Source organism: Zonotrichia albicollis, chromosome Z (genome assembly GCF_047830755.1).
Source record: "Zonotrichia albicollis isolate bZonAlb1 chromosome Z, bZonAlb1.hap1, whole genome shotgun sequence".
Lineage (NCBI taxonomy): Eukaryota > Metazoa > Chordata > Aves > Passeriformes > Passerellidae > Zonotrichia > Zonotrichia albicollis.
The window spans coordinates 42,797,868-42,818,838 of NC_133860.1; the positions used below are offsets into that span (position 1 = coordinate 42,797,868).

Sequence of the window (20,971 nt, forward strand, 5' to 3'; positions counted from 1 at the left end):
CATATTGAGCGTTATGAACGTAAAGGACCCTTGTGTTAATCAGCACCAGTGATGGAGATCTATGCTTAAATGTAGTTAGCTGTATTTTTTTCTGCTCTTGTTCAATCAGCTGAAAGCATACTAGTAGGAAAAGTTACACCCATTTAGCAGTGCAGTTTATCCTTATGTAGGTTAATCTTGTTAGGACAGAGAATAAACAGTAAAAAGGATGATCATCTGTACAGCACATACAAAAGCAGCTACATCAATAACAAGTCATAAACCCAATCAAAGATGTTAAACCAATACAAACACTTCAATGAAAAGGTCAGAAGATCTGAGATCCAGTAATCCAGCTGGTAGCTGTGGCCCTGGGAGTTTTAAGGGCTGTCAGTCACAGCTAATGGTGTTTCTGGGTTGGGGATTGGGGAAAAGTCTGCAGCTGGCACTTGTGATTGCTGCTCCTGCCGCAGTAGAATGCTGCTTGTGAGATTTTATGCTACAGCCTTCCATACTAATTCACGTACTCAAGAGTGCCAGCCTACAGGCTAAAGGAAAGTCACCAGCTAGTGATGCAAACTCAGTCTAAAAGCCAAGCTGAAGTTTTTGAGGTCATATGCTACTGGAAAGCTCTAACTGAAGTTAATAGAGGGGTACTGTTGCTGCACACTCACACCTTGATTCCTCCTTGGTGTAAGGTAATCCCTTTCTCTCCCAGCACAATCCCATTTCAGACTTCAAAGTGTTGCTTTTGGCTGTTTGTTGTCTCCACAGGGATCCCCTTCCTGCCACCAGATTGCCTTAAAATTATAAATGAGGCTTACTCAAAGGCTTCTCAGAAAGCCTTGAGAGGCACCCAGCAATTTTTCCGGTTCTAGAAAACTTTCTTCCCTTTCCTGAAGCAGAGTTTTAGACTTCAGTTTTCCAGACTCAGTGCAGACCCCCTCAGAGAAAGATTAGTTTAACTAAATATTAGGAAGAAAGAGAAATGCTGTAAATGAGTCACAGAAGTAAAATGTAATTTCTGCCTGTAATTCAGGCTGTTGTTTCAGGACCATGCTCCAAGGGACTGATCCGTTCTGGCTGTGGCTGCAACTCACCCCGGGTTTTTACTTGTTTTCCAGTGTCAGAAACAGCTTCCATAGCAAATCAGTTTTACACTTCTGTTGAAAAATATCCTAAATTTAATAACTCTGAAATGAATATGGATGTGTAAGGGCAAATGGAGTGTTCCTAAGTGGACAATGGTCCTGCAGCTGCATTGAACCAATCAACTGGCTTTTCCCTATGGGTAATCTGTACTACCCGACATTTATAAAATGTTTATTTCACAGTCAAATTTGTTAAAAGAAGATTCTGTTTGTAGATATAACTCAGAGAGCAGGACTTTTTAATGAAGCCGTCAGTTCCTCCTGGGGCTGGTGGTGCAGCTGAAGGACTTGCTGCTGGCAGGAGGCAGGCAGGGAGGGAGGGGGATCCTGGACTGTGCCATGCCCAGGGAGAGAAGGCTCTGCAACCCTCCCTCCCTTCTGGGAGGGGACAGAACTCTGTGCAGCCAGGCAAGGGGGCTGGGGGCTGCAAGGGATGCTGTGCGAGAGAGATGAAAGCTGGGCAGAGGATAGAAGGGTGTATCCATGTAACTGCAGTATGTTTGCTTTCCTCATGTAGTGTAAGATGCAGATGGCATGAAGGCTCCTATTCCCTGGCCCCAATATGCATTTTGTTGTTTTAGCTTTTGTTAGAATTTTTCCATTACTTTTATTGCTTTGAAAAATGCAGATTATCTTAGATGACCTCCAGTTTAAGCTGGTGGCCAGTATCTTAACCACATACCTGGGATCACCTTCTTCATGGATCTATTGTAAAGAAATAGCAATTTTTTACTTCTGAATATAGCCAAAATAGTGCTAATGTCTATATGCTGGTTTTATTGTTCTCAAGTGGGCCACCATTTATGTTTGATTTTTCTATGTCCCCTCCCATGTCTATACACAGGTATAAATACAGGCAGCCCTGAATTTCATAGTTTTGATATTACAAGTAACCAGATATGACAGCAAAACATCACAAAGAGTCAAAACATCACAGGTGCAGAATGTCTTTGGAAACAAAGCATTTAAAAGTAAAAGAAGTTAATTTGCTTGGCCTCTGCTATGACAAAGCCATTTACAAAACATCAGTTGGATGATAGTTACAGTTAGATTTGAAGAAAAACTCTGAGCTTGATATTAAATGAGATGAGGTTTCAAGGAGGTTACCAGTCAACATGTCAGAAAATATCTGCTGAAACTGTTCTACAGAATTCTGGACTTTTGACAAAATTATTTCTTCTGCAATTTTGACTTCATTTTGAAAAAAAAAAAAAGTTACATTTTAAAGTTTATCCTGGGCTTTATTGTTCCTTGAATGTGAAAAACTTCCAGGTGAAACATTTTCCATTTCTCTGAAAATATTACTAGGTGCTGTGGCATTGTAATAGGAATTGTGCTGTTGGATGTGAATTGACTGCAAAATGTGTTGAGGAACAGAAGTGCTAATGAAAGGTATGCAAACAAATCTCAAAAACCATTTGACCAAATATTAATGACTTGATGGCACATATATACTCTGAAAATCCTCTACAAAATATATTTATTCTTCTGCTAGCCCCTTTTCCACATCCTTCCCTCCTGATTTGTCCTATATGGCACTTCTTTCTGCATTTGTGGCTGAGTAAATTCTGCTCTGCAGCCTGTCTGTGATACCATTTGTCCAGATAAACTCAAGAAGGATGAATTATGAAGGTGTATATTGCCTTTGGCCAGGGCAGAGGAAAACTTATTTTTCAGATTTTTCATGTGTGGCCTAAAATAGCAAGCAATCATTATGAACAAGAGCCAGGACACTGGACTTGGCCCCCAGAGAGCATTCACAGAACAGGAGTGTTTAGAACACCCATTGAATGGGGATGTCACCATTTAAAGTGCAAATGAATCTTGCAAACCAAGCCAGCAGTAAATATAATAAACATGTCATACCTCCGTTAGGATATGAACAAAAAATCCTGCAAAAATCCTGTGGCTCTGTGTATAGGTGCGCGTGTCCTTGCTGCCATGAGTAAACATTTGAGTCACTACTTGGCAAATAGGTTTACAATCAGGCTGTGTATGGTGAATAATGCAACAGTTATCAGCGTGATCTGTGTTTCTAGATGCTGAAAGTTGGTTTTGGTTCAATAATTTATGAAAATTAATCATGCTGTCTCCATCAGCTTTGGGAAATGTCTGCAGCATACATCAGCCCAGAAGGTCACTCTGAGGATTATTTATTTCTTGCTTCATATTGGCTTCCTCCCACAGTACTAAAGAAAAATCGTTTCTGCTCAGTATATTCTGCCAGTTAATATAGATGGATATAAATAGATGTACATGTATGTGTTTTCACTGTGATCTCATAGACACCGATTAGGGGCTTCATGTCCTTATTTGACCTGTTTCAATTGTTTCATTTGGGTTTCTTTCCTTTCTAACCTACATAATTGTCTTGCTGTCACCTGGAAACCCACAGAGTAGTTCTTGTGCTGCTTGTGGGGACAGACCTGCTGAGCAGCAAGCTGCAATAAGGCTGAGCTTGTCTAAAATAAGTAAGATTTTAGGCTTCAGAATCTAGGGCCAGCAGAAATCAGGAAATGCATGTAAGAAGAAAATGCAATAAATCCTGCTGCAACTGCACTGCCCAGGCAGACCCTAGAGGCTGTTTTTGGAGAACTAACAAAGTTATGGCCAAAGCAGTCTCCTAATAGCAATTTGTTTATTATCTGTCCATATTAGCTTACATTCACCTTGCTCATGTGCTTTTCTTAAAGTTGTCCAAGGTTTCATAGGCTGGAAAGCACCACTGCTTCTCCTGTCCCAGAGGATATGGCTATTGTTTGAGGAGCCCATTCAGTTCTCCTGCAGACATGTGCTGCAATGAGAAGGGACTGTCACCCTTCTGCCTATAAGCCAGGTGTGCCATGTGTGCCCTTAAACTGCCTTGCAGTTCAAGTGGTGACGGTGGTTGCTGGGCCAGGTAGCAGTGTAACTGAGCTGAAAACAAATCTTGGAAAAATTACTGCGTCAAATGCAGGCAAAATGATAAACAGTAAGGAGAAGTGAAAAATACCAGAAAGGTTTAATTCCTGAAAATACTGCTCTGGGTTTTGTGTATGATGCTCCTGTGAATTTCACAAGAGGGGCCAGCTGTGGCACACAGCATTGGAGGCAGTTTGCATAGTCACAGGCTGCAAACAGTAGAGTTTGCAGGAAGGGGGAGAAAAAACCCAATTCACTTAGTTTGCTACCTTGTCTAAGACAAATATGTTATGTAGCAGGTTACTGACTTACCAGGCCTAATGCTTCACTTTGCTTTTCATCTTAAACAGCCCTGATAGGAAAAGCTATTAGGAAAACTCTCTGGAAAACAATGTGTCACATTTTGTACTGAACCACTTTATGAAAAGGTACTCACTGTACCTTCCTGAAGTGTGGTAGTGTGTTAAGTTTCTTGTGTTATTCTCCCAATTTATGTATTGTTCTCCCCTATTATGTGTAAAATGGTTTCGTTCCCCCAGTTTTTTCCCGCCACTGCTAGCCTGTCAGCTAAGTTGCTATAGTAACCGCTATTCATAGTTGCCAATATGTAATTGCTCCTCCCCTGGTTTCCCTTATAAGTGAAAGTTGTTTCCTCCCTGTCCAGTCAATCACTCCCTTCCTCCTCCCAGGTTTCGAGAACCTTCTCCTCTCTGGAGATGGTGGTTGGCTGGGGTCCCAGGACACCTCCTTTACCTTTTGATTATTGGTCTCCATGGAGTGTCAGTTCTGTGAAGTTCATCCCCTCACCTTTCCCGATTGGTTCCGCCTGTACCCACCCCCCTCCTTTATAATCCTGTTTTCACCCCCTATGAAAAAACCTTTTTCCCGGTTAGTTTCCCCGTGTTTGGATCCCGCATCACCTTCAATAAACCGATGTTTAACCCCCGGGAAATGGTCAGCTCCGTTCCTCTCCTATACCAGCGGTGTACGCCAGTCCGCAGCCAGCACAGCCCGAGGCCATCAGACGCCGAAGGGTGCTGGCCAGGAATTGCAGAAGGGCGTCGGCCTTTCGCCCTCAGCTAGTCGGACTCTAAACTTCGGGCCACATATGCTCCCCTCTGCACTGAAGCACATGGTAATGACCTGAAAGAGTTGCTGAAAGATTGGTTTAGGCTTAGCCTTATCTCAAAGAAGACAAATAAGGAAGGTCATTTATGCACTCTGTGTCACAGGGATGATTTTACTCTTTGATAGTTCATGAGAGCCCTCATGAGCCATCTGGAAGGAGCTTTGATGCATAAATCTCATGTAGTCACCTCTTCAGAAGAGTGGCCTTCAAAACAGTGAGTCAGCCAGTGACGGAAGCAATGCAGAAACACATTTACCAAAACTGCTGTCTCTGCTTTCGTGAGCGTCAGTGCTTCAAGAGGATGAAAAGCAATGGTGGTCACCCAAGACACCACTTCCAAGCAGCAAACGTGATTTGCAAAATACATCCATGTGGTTTTCAAGTGCAAAGCCTGAGACAGCTTCCCCACAAAATGGGGAGAGGTATGTCTGTATCTGTGCATGTTTAAAGGTGCCATGTGCATGCCAGTCATCTTGCTGCTTTGTATTGAGTTGTCCTTTGGTGTTTTTTTAACAAAATCAGCATTCTGCCACGTGGGCTGTGGTTTTCTTGTGCTGTATGTGACTCAGGTTGGTCATCAGGGCTACCTTAAGGAAAATTTTATTGCTCACCTGAGATATTTGTGTTTCACACAATATTCACTATTCAATATATAATAATGTAATCCACTACTATTCCAGCTACTCAGACCTGCACTTAAAGGATGTTGACAAATGGAGGAAAGAGGTGTCTCTGCTTGGCTGGACCTCTCAGATTTGGAGGGATCATTGTGCCAGGCTCTGTGCCATACTGCCATGAGTCTGACTCACTGTAGGTCTGTGCTGGCTGGGCCAGTCCCTCAGAGAGCTCAGCCTGATGCCATGCTGGTCTCCTTCTCCTCTCTCCAGGTGGAAAGTCTCTTCTGTGCTCTGTCTCCATGGACTTGGGCCTTTGCACTTTCACTTCCTGCAGAAGCTCAGAGCAACCCACTCAGCCCCCAGCAGACTTCCTCAGCCACAAGAAGAATGTGCCATCCTCTAAGCAAAGCATAAAATTACCACAGGGACAGGAGTACAATTCATGTGAAGTTAGTTTTCTCCTTCTCTGCCACAGTTAAAGCATTTATCTCACCTTTCCTTAATTTTCTGTTTTCTGGAGCTTACATTAGGGTTTACTATGCGCTCCCATATGGAAAAGAAATGGGATCCTCTGATTTTCTCACCTGAACAACTTTGATGCATTTTCTTTGATGCATTGTCTCGTGGAAAAGAGGTGTGACCTACTGAGGTTCCAGGCATGAGTGTGGTATTTGGTTATTCCTAGGAGGAAATTGGATCAAATAGTGATACAGTATAAGGCTTACTCTCCAGGGTACAATGGTTCAGGAAGGATTTGTGCAGTCTGCCTTAGTCAGTGGGAGAAATCACTGATAGCAGATGTTTTGTGTAGGCAAGCACAAGCTGGGAGCAAGATATTATACCATTTGCACTAGCCATTGCACAAACATTAATCTCCAGGTTTTAATACCAATTTAGTTTATGCAAAAGCTGTTAAGATATTTTGTAGTGTTTTCAGGGCACTTATTTGCAGAGATTACTAGTGACCTAGGAAAATGTTCCCATTTTGTGCAATATAACCCCTGGTGATTAGGACTTTAAAAAAATGAACAAGAAATTTTGATTAATAGAATGAGAAATTACATTAAAATTAGAACAGGTTGCCGTAAAATGGGTCAGCTAGTCATACACATTTATAATCACTAAGAGGATTTATGTCAAACGACATGAGGATTTAATTCTGTACATTTGCAACATTTCCCTTCCTCTTTCCCAAAACAGAAACCCGTTCTCTAGTTAAGGATGAATGATGCTACATATTTTTTACAGAGATTGCTCTTAAAAGCAATCTGAGGTCCTGCTTCCAGTGATTGTGTGGTAGTGACATTGAGTGACATGATGTGTGACCCACTAAATGGAAAGTGTGATGAGTAGTGACAGACAAAAGGCCAGAAAAATTCTCCCTGGATAAGCTAACCATAACCCATTATCACTGGCTGATTAAAAGCAATCCAAATGATGGCAAATAAGGTTGAGTTTAACAAGTAACCTGAGAAATATGAAGAAGAATTTGTTGGTGGGAGACAGGAGTGAGATTCAAGCAAGTGAATATCTTCAAAAAAAAAAAAGAATGGAAGTTCAGAACACAGAAAACTTATGCTGGAGGGACAGTCAAAAGTAGCAAAAGTTAAGGAAACTGGCAAAAAGAATGGGTAGAAGTATGATGAAACTGAAGAAAAAGGCAGTGCTGCTCTGGGTTGCATGCACATGAGGAACTTGTCAGGGAATGATTGATGACTGTGTAGAAATTGGGGAGGTCCAATTTTCCACTGTACAGTTGAGTTAATTTGGATTTTTCAAAATGAGTTGGTATCCCGCAGCCTGTGGTTTTGTGTCTTGCAAGCCTGAGCAATTAGTCATCTTTGCTGCTACCCAGAAACCTGAGGGTTTTGCTGGTGAGGGTTTCTTCCTTTGTACTGAAGACCATTGTGTTTGCCTCTGAAAAGTGGAAGAGAAGATCATGTTTTAGTGGACATTCACTCATGGTTCCCTGGTGAAAGCTCTCAGTCCCTGCAAGGTGCCTAAGAACATCATGAGACCAGAACTTCCACAGGCAAATCCCTTGAGGGTTTGGCAGAAAGCCGTCTTTCTCATGGGTGGCTGAAAAAATCCTATATATCATGTGGCAGACTGTCCAAACTTACAGGCAGGTTTTCTCTTCTATTCACAGAAAGGTACCATTGTCTGGACCAGGAGATTGACTCTGGAAAAAAAAAATGGAGCTCAGTGAGTTTTTCTCAATTATTAAAATGTTTTCTTTTTTTTTGATGGTCTTTTATACTGCCTTCATCTGAAAAATTTGGCTCTAAATAGAGATAATGATCTGTAGGAGCCACAGTGTGGAAGATGGGCAGGGTGATGTTGCCAGTAAGGATGCTGTCCTCTGAAAGGCTCTGTCTGCTTGTCACCACGGCTCCTGGGGCAAGTGCCACTGTGGTGCTGCTCCTCTGGGGACAGTGGGAAGTGGCTGAGACACTGCAAGCCTGCAGAGTGACAGGGCTGCTTCTGCATACTCTCCTAGGAGACTTCAGCTTGTTAAACTCTTCATGGTGTTGCTGATTTCTCAGTTTAAAATTTTTTAAATAGGTGAAGGGGCTCAGAATCTCAGCAGAAGCAGCTGCAGCATTGCAGGACGTGGCTGCCCGTGCTTGGCTGTTGTGTGTCCTGGTAGATGGGTGTGGGCTTTGCTTGAAGCTCACAGCTGAGCTGTGTGTTACAGTGTGAAGAGTGCTTTTCAAGACAGTAAAAAAAAGAGAGAAAAATGAGAAGATTAGTTTTGATTTGAATTTGGTGTGTTAATTTTACTGCAGACATTTAAGTGTTACATACATGGGAAGGTAATAAATAAAACTTAGAGCCTGGGCAGTGAAATCAGCAAAGATCCTGCACCTGTGTTGCTAGGAGTGCCCACTCTTCTCAGCTGTGCTTAGCACCACCGAGACTTTAGGATGGTGAAGAGATGCTGTGTTTGTTTTGGAACCATGTTCAGGTCGGTGCACATGACTGAAAACTGTATCCTGAGAGATGTGAAGTCAAGTGGTTGCTCCTGACCTGTCAGTGACAGGGTTGTACACTGCGTACTGAGAAGTGGAAGGCTGCTTTTGTCTCTGGAGAAACCCCAAGGATGCTGCAAATTTAACAGCTAAAATCAAAAGAGAGAGATGAGGACAGGGCTTTGTGATGCAGTCTGAGGAGGAATAATTAATATAAAAGCAAGGTATTTTTCCAAAGAAATTCCCAAATGGAAAAGTCCCTTGCATTTTGAGAATTAATGTCCTCCAGGAAAAAAATAAAGTTTGAAAAAGATAGCTTTTCATAGTGTTCATTAAATGGAGAGCCATCTGATAAGCTCTGTGTGGAGAATAGGAGGGAGGCTGCAGGAATTGTGACGAGCTGCCTCTCCTGTTTCCTTCTAGTGATGATTTAAAACAGTGCTGCTTCTGTACTACTGAGAAAGCTCTGTGAGGAAGCCTACTAGGAAGGCAGCCCTAAGAGTTTGGGGAAAACAAGAAACCCTCTCTTAGTGAGCAAGCTCTTTCACACGGCAGAAAGTTCTGCTGCTTCCCGTGGCTTGGCAGGGTTTGTCACTTGGCAAGCTGTCACCAGCGTGCGGTGAGCAGGGCAGCAGAGGCTCCTCTGCTGTAAGGAGATACTCCTTCGGTGGCTTCTGACCAGCTGACACAGGGCTCAAAGCAAGTTATTTTTCTGAAGCAAGACTTTTTGCACCCGTTCACTCACTGGAGGCAGAATTTAGGAGGACTGTCTCTGTTTACTCACAGTGCCAGAGACAGCAGATACAGCCTCCCTGTGCAAGCACGTGTATATGCATAAAAAATATATATATTTCTGTGTCTATTCATGAGGACGTATAAATACACACTTTCATGTAAATAGAAACATAAAATACGTATTCTAAAATAAAGGCTTTGTCTTTGCTTTCCTGAATCACAGATAATTGTGTTGTTGCAACTCTCCAAATGAAAACATGTAAAGTTCTTGTCTTTCTCTCTGGCCACTGTTTAAGGACTTTCCTGCTGCTCTCTGCGCTTAGGTAGGTGCTTTCATGAGTACAAAATGCATATAAATGACTTCTGGTCAATTTCTTCCCACTTTATTGGCATGGTTTTTAGAGCATTTTATGCTATTTTACTCAGATAAGAATGAACTCAGCTTTTCAAACTTTTCCTTACATTGTGACATTGCTTTGATTTAATTTTTTGGGATCTCCCTTTGACACTTCCCATGGCCCTTCCTGGGAATTTTTGAAAGCATATGTTAAAAAGAGAAGAGGGAGGGCTGTTGACTCAGTCACATTACCCTGACTGTGACAGTCCTGACTGTCACAGCAGCATTTGGCCCAGTCACTATGCAGAGCATGCAATTCCATGTCCCTCTGAGTTGTCACAGTCCAGTGCAGCTTGGTCCAGCAGGGAGATTACAGGACTTTTGCTGCTCTCCCACTGTCCTGGGTTGACTATATGATGCTTTTATCCCCAGTCGTCTCATTCTGTTTATGTTGAATAATAAGTTTTGTACCTTTAAGAGTGTTCCAGAGAGTGAAGGGGGGGAGAAAAGAAGTGTGCAGTTAGTTTTGAGATACTGCACTCCTCCTCCACATTCCTGCTCCTGGACTGTGTTGTCTGCGGACAGACAGACAGCAGGACAGAGCTCTGCTTTGCTTTTAGTTAGTTAAGCTAGCTGAGGCAGAGAAGTTCCCTGGACTGTTTTGTTTCCTTTTTCTTTGGACCTGTAGAAACTGCTCTGGACTGAACACCCAGGGGAGCATGGGCAGCTGCACCTGAGGCCCACCGGGCCAGGCCTGGCCTGCGACAATTCCAGCACTGAGGGACTGCTCAGAGACTGAGTGAGCTGAGCTTCAACCCGAGGTTTTCTCAGTTTGTCATATCTTTTAGAGTGGCAAAGGATCTCATTGTTTGATATTGTGTTGGTTTGATTGTTTAATAAACAGGTTTTTTCCACCTTTCTCCAAGGAGGTATTTTTTCCCTCCTGGACCAGCTGGGGGGAGGGGCCGATTGGATCTGCTTTTCCCACCGGAGTTCCTTTGGGGGATTCTTCCCCAAATTTGCTCTAAACCTGGACACCCACCCATTCTTTCAGGATTCAAAAATGTCTCCATGAAGGTCTAGCACATGGACATAGCATAGGCTGGATAAGGTGTGGGGAGGTTTTCTGGCACCTGGGAGATCAGCATTTGGGATCCGCTCCTTTGTGCTTTTTGATAGCCCTGCATTATCTGTATCCAGAGTACTTTGCTCCTTTTTGGTTTTACTTTGCATTGCTCTAGGAAGTCAGAACATTAAATTATTTCTTCCCCTTCTTTTTTTACACCAGCTTTCATTGTGTCCCACATAACAGAGACCTCCTTCCTCATGTCTTGAAAAAAAAATATTCTTTCATGAAGTCCTGATCTTCCCTTCTGTTGATAAAAGGAAATCTCCCACCGCCTTCAAAAGGTTGTCATTACCTGGCACCATATCTGTAAGCTGTTGTTGCTGACTATATCCTCTATTCCTAGCAAGTTCTTTCCTGACACAGTGCTTGTTCCTGCCACTCACTCAATGATAGTTTAATGCAGAGTCTTGTGGGTTTTGCAGATGTGTGATGGCCTTATATGTGAATTAGCTGAACAAAAATTCATTCTTTAGCATGTAAATTACAGCAAAAAATCTACAATGGCTTTTACCACACTGTTGAATCTGCTGGTTTCATAGCACTAGAGATAAGAACCGAAGGAGTCAATTCTTCCAAAAATGTCTGGAGAAGCACAAAATGTGACCACTGACTTTTAAATCCATTGGTGCTAAATATCTACAAAATACCTTGGAAAATTCAACACCTCTTTATGAGTACTAGTAGGTGAAAAATCACAAAGCATCCTTTTCAGTGCCTTGAACAGATTTGTTGAGTGTGTGCATAAGGGTAGCTAATACTGCTAGGAACTAAGCAGAATCAAGAAGAACTATCTAGTCATAATAATACTATATATGAGAAAAAGTAAAACGGTAAAATCAATATATTAGATTATCACTGAGGCACTTGTATATCATGTCCTGTTCAAAGCCCAGGCTATTTGACAGAACATGAAACTTAAGCCTCAGTATGAATGTGAACAGTTCTGCCTGTGGAGATGTAACTACAGGTTGCAATCAACCTGCTGTGAGTAGAGAAGATAAATGATTTTCCAGGAAAAAGTTTCACAGGCCTATGTGTGAATGCTGCATGGAAAAAAATTACCCATAGTTGTCTTTGTTTTTCTACGGAATAGTTATCAGTAATATCAAAGGTTTGGAGCCCTAATTTTGGAGCAGTCTTTGCTGTTAGAATTTATGCCAGCTGTTTTCAAGGCCCAAGAAAGAACTGGAACAAGGAATGGAAGTAAAAAATTAGGACATATAAATTTTCAGCCTCCAGAACTTGTATATCTGTCTGATTGCAGAGTCATAGACTTCTAAAATGTATTTTGACTCTTTACAGGAAAAAAAGTTCACTATCATCTCATTCTCAGACAACTTCCAATGGGGAAAATATTAATTACTTGCAATACTTGAATATACTGAGTTTTATTAAGGGCTGCAGCTGAAGCAACCTCCATGCTCAAATGAGTTCTGCATTTAGCAGCCTCCCTGGGGTGCTGTCTGACCTCTCCTGAAAGCTGTCATACTGACATTAATTAGTGAAAGAACAAGTACAACGGAATCTTCCTCGTTCAATGGCCATTCAGTGAGAGGCCGTTAAAGTGAGCTGCATGTGCCCCTTTGCTGGCTGTCCTCTCCAGTTTGTATCACCTTGACTCATATTTATTGCGGTTTTGCAGCAAGCACACGGGAGGTGGATATCAGACGGAGAGAGGAGAAGGGATTTACCACACCTCAGCTTGAGGCTCAGGGCACACACAGGGACAGAAGCAGCTCTGGAATGGGGCATGGTATGGCAGCACCTGCATTGCCAGGCCAGGCCGAGGAGAAAGCACAGCAAGCTGTGGCCAAGTCAGAGAATGAAAGGGATCAGGCCAGAAAAATGGCATGGCCTCCTTTTTCAATCTGTTCCAGATAACTGGGAAGCTGCTCTGGGGGGTGGAATTATACCCAGAAAAGGTCTGTGCAGAGCTTGTGCTGTGCCAGTGGCAGCACATCTCTTCCCAAAATCTCTAACAGCTGATGGTAAAGGAACATAAAGACTAACTCTCCACAGTTCCTTCTTACTACTTCTTCCTTTCCAGGGTTCTCAACAACATGACCTTGGTCCAGCCCCAGCCTTTGTTTCTGATTGTTGCCAGAGAAGCCTCAAGGCAGCTCTGCAGCAAAAATGAAGAGCTGAACCTGCAGCACTGGTTCTCCCAGGCGTGGGGTGGGGAACATTTGTGCTCTCTGAAAGGAAAAAAAAAAGTGAAATATGTCTCTTGTGTTCAGGCACACGAGGGAGTAATTTTGAGACTCTCTTCTGTATTCACACAACTGGTCAGAGCAGATAGAGGTATCTTCACAGTTCCTAGGCCATTTAGTTAAAGAGAAAGCTTAAATCTGCCCATTGTTATGAGTATTTTGTTTTGCTGGAGTTTTTATTTTGTCCCTATCTTCTGCAATTCAGGCCCACTGGCATTAGGACAGCAGGCTCAGTTCAAGTCTGCAGCTGAAGAGATGGCTGCATCCAGGAGAGCTGTTCTCTATTTGCCTTCAGACTTTTTGGAGATACCCTGTATTGCACTGTGGTGTGAAACAGGGCAGTGAGCTCTGCCTCTGCCAATAAATACAACCCACTCACTAAATCAGAATAAAAATAAACCAAATCAAAACACCACTGAATAAGACAAATCAGATCACTTGGGGTTACTGGAGCCTATTTAGGCAGCTAGTTTCAGGCCGGCAGGTTTGTCCCTGTTCTCTCTCTTGGGAACATAGGCAGTAATTTTAGGAAGCTGGCTTTCCAACCTACCTAGACTTCAGGTGTGACTTCATTGTTTCTGTCAAACAGAGTAAAGCCTTCCCTGGGATCCAACAAAAAGTTGGTTTCTTCTGGTCATTAGCCAGATTAAAGTGTATTTGATGGAGCTTCTGTACTGACTTGTGGATAAGACAATGCTCACTAACAGCCAAGAAGAAAAGGAAATGAGAAAGAGGCTGCAGTCTGGGGTGTTTGCTTCTTTTGACAGAAGTGTCCTGGATACAAATTAGGTTCCTATTTAAATAATTTACAAGTAACTTTCTTTTACATGCCCTTGGGTGAGAATTGCATGCTCTGTGACACACTGTGGTCTGGTATCATCACAACTTACTTTGTCACCTACGAATATGTGTGGTCCCTTTCCATCAGATTATGTCCAAGCCTAATGCTCAGTAAGTCTCTACTTCTGATGCTTTACCATCCTCTTTCTTTTCTACAATTTTTAGAGTCCAGGATACAGAAATATCTGTTTTGGTCTGATTCTCAGTACTTTCTGCACTGATACCAGTGAAACAGTATCATTATATGACATATATATATATATATATATATAATGTATGTGATATATGTTATATATAATTATCATATTATATATTATATAATTATATTTATGTAGATATATAGATATATAGAGATACAGATATATGGATATGTGATGGTCTCCAGTGAAGAGGGCAGCATCTCCTCTTGTGAGAATTATGTTATGGTGATACTTCATTGCTTTTTGGTTATTTTTAATTTCCTGCTCACTGTTGAGCAGGATATGGTAACGTGTAACTATGGTGCGAGCAAAGTAGTTCAGAAGAGCTGGGAAAAGAAAGCAGATAGAACATGTGCAGGGCAGAAATTGCTGTTGTACTTTTTTTTTGGTAATTAGGGCATTACATTTCTTTCACTCTTGCTACAAAAGCCACAAAGTTAGATTATATTAAAAGGTTTCACACCATGTGAAAAAATGAAACTCAGAATTTTTCTGGGCATCAGGTCAACCATATGGCCACATGCTGGGGGAGAACAAAATGCTCTACAGCTTCCCTACTTTACGTCTGAGTCTATGGGCAAACATTAGACAACATGTAACTTGACTAAGGAAACAAGCTTCATATTTCTGCAGCACACAGACAAAACCATACCAAATCAAACCAGTACCCATTTTCACACCCAGTTTTTGCCTCCTGAAGAAAGCCAGCTGTGTATCCCTGAGGGCAGCAATGTTAAAAGGAAGCAATTTTCATAATTCATCAGGTTTCTTCTCTTCCGGAACTGGTTGGTCAGGTCTCTTTTTCCTCCAGGTCTTTCCCAGCCCTGGAGGAGAGGCTGCCCTATGAATGTGTGGGGTTTATGTACTGTGCTTTGGGATTGACAAACAAAGCTCATTAACCCTGTCATAATCTATAAATGCCATGCAGCTCAACAGAAAAGAACAAAGCTGGTGACTCTCCTGGATTGAAGTATTTGGCAGACAGGCAGGGCAGTCAACATCAAGCCTGTTTGGGGTTTTTGTCTCTTACTGTTGTATTCTGTTGACTCTAACAATCTGATCAGACAAACATTCTCATTAACTACTGCTAAAGGAAAAAACAGGAGTCCAGCCTGATATGGTGAGCAGTAAATGTAGTTTGTAAAGAAGCAGCTCATCTGGAAGATGAAAACTTTTCCAGCAGTATTTTTTTTTCTAAGGGGGGAATACTTGAAGACATTAATACTTAATTGATGTTCACTTTTTCTGAAAAAACAGCAGGACAAGATAAAACCATGTTTTATTAGTTCTTTTCTTTTTCTCTCTGGTGTCTGTGTCTCTCATCATCAGGAGACTGGTGCAGAGTTTTCCAGGGCTGTGTATCTGTCTAAATATTCCTTTTATTTCCTCCTCTCTCTAGGTAGTGATCTGAGAAACAGATCTTGAACTTATATTGCTGTTATTTTATATATGTTACTTGATCTCTGTGTGCATCTAGTCGAACTACCTCTATGACTAAGTTAAATGAAAAATAATTTTTCTCATACAATACATCTCCTCACTTGCTTTTCTAACCAACTCCTTGCCTGCAGTAAAGTGCAGCATCTGGGAAATAATCAGTTTCAAAAGGCAGACATCTATCACTTGCACTAAAAAGGGGAGCCATTAGCTGTGAGCAGCAGGGTGCTGTAGCTCTTGAGATCAGGCAAGACAGAGACACAAGATCAAACACAAAGCTGGAATACAGCGCTCTGCAATCAGAACTGTGGTTGTGGTTGTGAGAGCTGTGAAGCAGACCTGTTGAGTTCAGTGAAGAGGCCTTCAGTGAACTTGACAGAAACAAGAGCTAGAAGCATGAGCAAGAAGCAAGCACTAGTACTACAGCGGTTAAAATCAGCTTTAAAAGGTGTGTGAAACTGATTAAAGGAAATTTTCCTCTGAAATACTTGCTCCTTGGTGACAGGTCTGTGAGGTTTGGTGGCCCCACCATGGCAGAAAGGAGCAGATGTGTGCTCTGCAGCAGCAGCACCACCCTGCTCCTGCACAGGCAGTGCCCGTGGGTGCCTTGCCCTGGGGCATGGTCAGCACGGGCAGCCTCAGGGCTGGCGCTGCACTGCTGGCTGCACACAGCCCCAGCTGGACAGGCACGCCGGGCTGCACAGCTCCTCTAGCCCTACCTCATTTCAAGTACCAACATTTAAGAAGAGCAGATGGAGACAGGACTGCATCCATGGAGAAATTGCCTCTGAGTGTGGATACAGACTCTTCCCTCCGCTCATCACTGCAGGAGCTTGGGATGGTGATGATGCCAGGCAAGCCAGGGCTTGAGGCACAATGATAGGCTAAGCCTGTGCTTCTCATAGGGTGCAGTGCACAGTACAGGTGCACAAAGCCAGAGTTCTTTATTGCTTGTGTATAAGGACTTGTCGGAATTGATCATCAAACCATCCTCTGATTTCGATAGGATATTGTCAGTGTTGCCCTTCCAAGGAATGTTTATGTTCTACTGGGACTTTGCCAAGGCATGCTTTAAGCTCCATTCCAGACTTCTGCCTTGTTAAACTGGTGTCTATATGCACAAGTTAGTTTAGTATTAGAACTTTAATGTACTTCTCTTTGAAAGGCATATATGTACTGAGGTACATAAAAGCAGCTCATCATTGTTGGTTGGAAAATTATCTCTAGCCTAGATGAAACATCTTTCTACTTTTTTCCATTCATTTGGTATTCACTTGGCATTTCTCAGCTCCAGGCTGGGAAATTTTTTGTTTTAAATTCTAAATATGAAACCTCAAATTCGCAGGTCAGAATAACCTCAAATTAGAAGGTCAGAGTCAACTGGCTGGATAATTTAACATTTCATTTTGTTAGTGAAAGAGTGGATGCTGGATAGTCCTTTGGGATGGATTGGGTGAAACCAGTATCGGGAAGACAGTATTAGTGATAGGAGGTGGCTAGCAAAGGAAACTGGAGAAGGTTAGGTACTAAGTTATAACGGGAGATATGGACAAAACTTTGTGGTCTATAAAAAATACCTTGGAGAGGAAATGTCATAATGCCTGGTTTGGAATGCAAATGGAAGTAGACAAAGATAGTGCTTATGAATCTGTAATTGCCTTACCTTATGTGTGTTAGATTTTAATAAAACTCTAATCTTACAGTGTTGTTGTGGTTTAACCTCAGCCAAAATTCTTTTACTGTGAAAGACATTAACTCTACTCCAGCCAAAACCAGTATGAGTGTACTGTGCTTCATATTACCAGACCTTATTTTTGTTACTCCAACTATGATCCTTCCAGTCTGGGACGCACTATTTTTCCATTTGCTGCAGCACCATTTTTCTTATTCACAAAATACGTAAATATTTTCTATGCCTTCTATGTTTTCTTTGCTCACCTATTCTGGGTTCCTCTGAAATGAAGAAAAACTTGACATGCTTGAAAACTGCTCCTGCTGCAGATGGCCATACAGACTAAGCATGCAGGCATGGCACTTTCTGATCTATGTCTCCTGTATCCCACAGGTCTCCTCCATCCCAAAGCACACATGTGGTGTTTGTCAGTGCTACTGGAACCTGCTGTGGTCTACCCCAGAGCTGACTGCTTGTGACTGCCATTTTTCCTATAGGGGCAAAATTATATGAGTTTCTTTGACTGCATATTTTTTCCCACATTAATTTCTATCTCCTATGCCATATGCCTGATGTTACTAGAAGTAGATGAGAGGAATTACTTTACAATTATCCAGCATGTTGTGAAAGAAATGCATATAGTCCTTTTGAGGGGCTTGCTCTCTTATGTAACACTGTGCTATATATTGTAAATACATAACTTGGTTTTGACCTTATTAGTAGCTTAGTTTTGTGTTCAGACAAATCAAATCCTTCTTAAGTATCTGGAAAAGAAATGCATAAATTGTTAAATATTTGGGCTTCCAACTGTCTTTCTAAATGTACTGAATATTTCAACTGTCTTGTCACATTATTGCAATTGCCTTCCATTGGACTCAGCAGAATGCATCTGGTCCAAACTTACAGCTGCTTAATATTAAAATGTCTTTGTGCCAACACTGTGATTTGCTGACTTTATGAATTATTAAGGCATCTGGGTGCAGGAATATATTTCAGAGACAGCTTTGCTAGCTTTTGCCATTAGCAATATTATGACAAAATAATCCGGGAGTTTTGGTACCTTGAGGAGCACAGCCTGCTTGGATAACCCAAATGTGTCCATTAGCTGAGCTGCAGTCAAGCCCTGAAAGACATACAGGAATGGGGTGTGGAAATGACGTGAGGTTTCCAGATTTGTGCACCAACACTTGCAGTGTGCTGATGGAGGGCAGTTCATGATACCTTTAGGAGAGAGTTGCTTCCAGCCCCTCAGCCCCTGGAGGTGACAGGCTCATCCAAACATTCTGCTCTGCCCAGCTGCTCCAAGGGGAGCTGAGAGCCTCCAGATCCCAACAAGATCAGAAGGTGTTCCCAAAGTGTGGAGCTACGCAAGGTAAGGAGGGAGACAAGCAACACCCAGGGAAAGGGACACAGAAGGCAGCTCCCCAGCTGGGGGTAACAGGGCTTCCAGCAATTCTGAGGTGGTACAAGGCCTTCTGATATTTAAGCTGTGGTTTGCAGCAGGATGTGTGTGCAAGAACACGTCATTGGCAGCGTCCAAGCAGGAGATGATTAAGATTTCTCAACAGAGCACAGCTGTTCCGCGGAGATTTGGATTTAAATCAGCCCAGAGCAGCTCATGCCAGGCAGCAACCTGCTGCTGGCTTGGCAGCAGCTTTGCTTTGCAGTGTCTCCCAAGCCAATTTTCAGCCACTGGGGGCCTGTGCCAGGTGTTGTAAATACCAAAAGAGACCCAGCAGCACATCTTCATCTGGGCTGTGGCCAAACCTTCCTGTAGATTAAAACCATTTTGTCTGTTAAGATGTATGAAGGGAATTACTAACACCTAAGCAAAAACTGATACAGATCCTAAAAGAAAGACTCTGAGGTGGAAAATATTAAATGCTCTATTATTATTTTGAAACTATTATTTATTATTAATATTAGCTATTATTTTGAAACACGATTCCATTAGTATACTGATTAAATGGCACATTAGATATTCTACTCCAATATTAAAATTTTAATTTTATCTAGATTAGGTATGGAAGCTATATAATTTCTATATTTAGTATCTCTTCCCTGTCACACAACCCAGAAGGGATTGTAGATGTGATGTGCAAGTTGAATTCCTTCTTGCTCTCTTACAATTGGACTATGTTTTGGAATGGTGCATGTAGTCAAGAAATAAATCAGTGCAATGCAAAGGAAATAGATTTTTCCCATTTGTATTTAAAGAATAATGAAGTTAGATGGGATTTGAATAAAAGAGGCTGAATACCAGGAGGCTTGGAAAAGGATATGACAGTGAGAGTGTCTGTTCGCTGCAGGGCTAGGAAAATGGAGGAGTGAAGGCAAATGAGAGATGATATGCAATCAGATAAAAAATCCCCCTGAAAACAGAAAGCCAGTCAGATCCAGAGAGCATATTTTGTACTTTGGAGAGAAACATCTCAATTTAAGTACTAGCCAGAGAGTTATGAAAATCCCTCTGAATATGTAGCGTAGCAAATTTGCTCTTTGTACTAAGAGGTACTTTTGCCTTTTTGTAATAAGACAATTTAGTATGTTCCTATTGTTTCTGTTTTCCTCAGAGGGGATGCTGGAAGATGCAGCTGTCCAAACAAATGCTCTACCTGTCCTGTGTCCAGAAGGCAACTACTGGCTCAGTGTAGATCATCACTAATGTTAAGAGGCATATTTGGTGACCCACAGTAAAAGGTAATGTTCCTGGGTCTATTATCATTTTCTTTATGACTTGAACTAAAGCCTGTTGAAGTTACTGAGGTCCTATGATATCAGTAGAAATAAAAACCACAGGTTGGTTAACCTCCCCTTGATTCCTGGGACCGTGATAGAACGAATAGTTCTGGAAACCATTTTCAAGCACATGAAGAACAAGAAAATCATCGGGGGTGCTCAGAATGGATTCACCAACGGAGTATTTACAAATTGAAACACAGGATTCACTATTCTTTCTGAATGTACCCGAACAGAAAACATATTTTTTTCTGTGAAAGTGCCAGAACACTACCCGAGGTTGCTCAGAAAGGTTGTGCAGTTCCTATTCCTGAGCTCCTCGCTATAGGTGGCCCTGTTTGAGCAGAGGGTCTGGGGAAGATGACTTCAAAAGGCCCCTCCTATTGAGTTTGGGGGGTCCCCAGGAAGAAGTGAGAGATGAGAATCTGACTCCATGTTCTCAGAAGGCTGATTTATTATTTTATGATATTTATGTTGTATTAAGGAATACTATACTAAAGAAAGAGAAAGGATACGGACAGAATGTTTAAGAAGAATCATAATGAAAACTAGTGACTGACTTCTCAGAGTCGACACAGCTGATGGTGATCAGTCATTAAGTAAAAACAATTCCCATGTTTGGATAAACAATCTCCAGACCACATTCCAGAGCAGCAAACACAGGAGAAGTTGAAGCTTCTTATCTTCCCAGGAGAAGAAATCCTGGCAAAGGGATTTTTTTAGAAAATTTGACAGTGACACCCTCCCAGTCCCAGCCATGCTGTCATTCTGTAAACCATGGAGCAAAAAAAAAACCCATGGAGCATCATAGGCAAAAACCAGCATGTCAGCATCTCAATGTGTTTACTTTTAAAATAAACACCTTACACACTTTGAGAGTTGTTGTGAGATTAGGAGTACCAAGATGCTGATAACATATTCTG

At 42.0% G+C, this 20,971-nt stretch overlaps 1 long non-coding RNA gene across 1 annotated transcript; it reads left to right on the forward strand.

The window, feature by feature from the left end:
* The first annotated feature begins 4,434 nt into the window (after positions 1–4,434).
* On the forward strand, positions 4,435–18,352 carry LOC141727106 (uncharacterized). The gene is made up of 3 exons (XR_012578153.1): positions 4,435–5,582; positions 6,048–6,226; positions 17,703–18,352. It is a non-coding gene; the product is annotated as an uncharacterized LOC141727106 (long non-coding RNA).
* Positions 18,353–20,971: the final 2,619 nt, after the last annotated feature.